The sequence below is a fragment of the Schistocerca nitens genome, chromosome 4 (assembly GCF_023898315.1).
Source record: "Schistocerca nitens isolate TAMUIC-IGC-003100 chromosome 4, iqSchNite1.1, whole genome shotgun sequence".
In the NCBI taxonomy this organism is placed as follows: domain Eukaryota; kingdom Metazoa; phylum Arthropoda; class Insecta; order Orthoptera; family Acrididae; genus Schistocerca; species Schistocerca nitens.
The window spans coordinates 856,951,691-856,954,711 of NC_064617.1; positions in this window are offsets into that span (position 1 = coordinate 856,951,691).

Below are 3,021 nucleotides of genomic sequence, written 5' to 3' on the forward strand. Positions count from 1 at the left end.
TGGACGTTGGCGTCATTTGGACCGCAGCTGCAACACGGCGAACGGAAACCCGAGGCCGCTGTTGGATCACCTGCTGCACTAGCTGCGCGTTGCCCTCTGTGGTTGCCGTACGCGGTCGCCCTACCTTTCCAGCACGTTCATCCGTCACGTTCCCAGTCCGTTGAAATTTTTCGAACAGATCCTTTATTGTATCGCTTTTCGGTCCTTTGGTTACATTAAACCTCCGTTGAAAACTTCGTCTTGTTGCAACAACACTGTGTTCTAGGCGGTGGAATTCCAACACCAGAAAAATCCTCTGTTCTAAGGAATAAACCATGTTGTCTACAGCACACTTGCACGTTGTGAACAGCACACGCTTACAGCAGAAAGACGACGTACAGAATGGCGCACCCACAGACTGCGTTGTCTTCTATATCTTTCACATCACTTGCAGCGCCATCTGTTGTTGAAAATTGTAACTACTGTAATTTCGAAAGTTTGTCCGCCTGAAAATGTACTGTTGTCCCAAGCATATTGCAACAAACGGTGTATTTCTATCGCTGCTCGTTTAGTTTTTATTGCCGTTTCAAATATACCGGTCATTTTTGAAACACCCTGTATGAATTTGCATAAAAATTACGATCTTAAGAACTGTAAAAATGTTTTCAGAATTTAGTACTTCAGAATACAATGCTAACAATCCAAACCATTCAAAATGTTAAATTTAAGTTCTATGCTGGTTGTCTTTATTTTTCCATTTGCTGACTTAAATTTAGCTCATTGAAAGTTCGCAATCCAGTTAATACCTTTCAACAATTCATTTCGAAAACAGTTTAAAGATGGCTACCAGAACATGGCACTAGAATCTATATGGCTTCCTTCCATTTTAACCCTTAACCCGAAACAACTGTCTCTCAGACCCATAATTCATTTTAAACACTGAGTGTGGTAACACTGCAAAAAACCACCCTTTCTCTTTTTCAGTGTCTTCGCTTTAATGCTTGCCGTGTGTAAAGCAACATTCAATAATCAGCGTGAGTTTGTCAAACGATAAAGTATATTATTTAGAACTGAGCACGAAATTTGGTGCCTGTTTGACCGTAAGTTTCTCATTAAGTGTAATAAATAGGTAAGTCCAATAGTCTACATGTTCCTAATTACTACATATTTTCCTTTCAACTGATATTTCGGATTTTTTTTATTCATGGCGTTTTATTATATGCCTGAATTCGTTAGTTTCAGCTATAGCATTGAACGATTTCCTAAGAAGAATGAGATTTCTGCAACTGATCCAGATTTTGAAGCTTGGGTGCAATAGTAATTACGCTGAAGAGGAAAATGGGAACGACGATGACATTTTTGATGATTCTGATGCTGATTTTCATTTTGTGTTACCTGGTGGTCACCAGGAAATAGTGTATGACATTAAGTGAAGAAAATGCGTCATTGGAAGAAGAGCCAGCTGTGACCTATTCCACAGATAATTGTTCGCAGCAAATGCAGTCTTTTATCACAAATATAATCTCAAGTTGGTATGTTCAAACTCTATTTGAGCATGGAAAATACCTCAACACAATATTTGAAAGGAGAAAAATCGAATTTTCCTGCGAATGCCTATCAAATGTCGAATATAGGAGGTTTATTTGACGACGACGCGTTAGAGGTAAACCAGCTGATAGAATGGAAAAAAGGAAGACGTGTATGAAGTGTAGTGCGTCAAAGACAAGAAAAAGGGCATGTAAGCAGTGGTATAAGTGTACCAAATGTTGTCAGACATTTTGTCTGAAATGTGGTAGGAAGATGTGTGTCGAGCGAGCAAAAATTCTGCGAATTAATATTTTCACTTCATTTGATTATTACCTTAGTTTATATTTTCTGCACTCTTTTTAGTTAAAATCCGACTGGTCTAACGATATTAACATAATTTCAAGACACGTACTACATGACTACACATACGAAATTTCGAGTTCTTTTTAAATAACGTAATCAACGAAGTCTGTACAAACGCTGAATAGTTTTTCATCTGCTTATAATATGACATAGATGACTGTTCACATTATCTTTGTCAGCTAATTTGGAGTTCTGTGATAAAATAATATTAAGAGGTCTACAAGACTGCATGTTTCTAGTTATACATATTTAAGAGATGCTAAGCATTGGGCAGGTGTTACATGACAATCCTAACGTGTTCAAGTAAGGTGTAAACGGGCTACCACCTAGCGGCAGAACGAATGAAGCTGCGATTTCAGTAGACGGTTTATCTGCTGAGGAGAAATTACTCTGCCATAGATTTACGCATGCGCAATGGAAGATGTGTATGCGCGCACGCGCAGAATGCAATATTTTATGGGCCTTTCGCTTGTCATTGTTTTCACGCGTAGTAGGCAGATGAGAAATACGAGAGATCTGGAGACTGGTTTGGCTATTGCACAAGATATTATGCACATTTTTCTGCTAGCAAAGTTTTTACAAATACAGTAATTAAACAAATTAAAATTCTCTGTTTGTATTGCCGCTGAGAAAAGTTTTATCTCTAATGACAGCTTGTTATTGTAGAAATGGAATGATCCAAAGATAGTATAAGCGTGCCTACTGAGGCATACAGCAAGGGAAGGTGTCTATGTGATCCTCTAGATACGCTGTACCATAATAAGTTACGTCTAAAAAATTTAATTCTTAGTTTATGTTTTACGTACATGTCCATTTAATTTTACTTTCGATATGTCTACGTATCACCTTAATTGGTGAAAGTAGCGCATGTGCTTGATTTGACTGCATCTTTTATAGTATTTCAGCATGCCAGGAAGGACAGTGTTGAGAGAATAGACACAAGTACAGAGCATCTGCGCCGGCTGCGACCAATGAGAATTGTAAAAAGCGTTCTGCGTCTTTGAGGTCGCATTATTGTGAAATGGCTTCCCCCATTACTGTGCCACTTGGGCGAATTCCATCATGTACGACAGACAAGGCACAACTATTCTGATGAAGTTCCTAAATTCCTGTGGATCTTCGGGCCACTACTACTTCATTAACTGGTAGTAT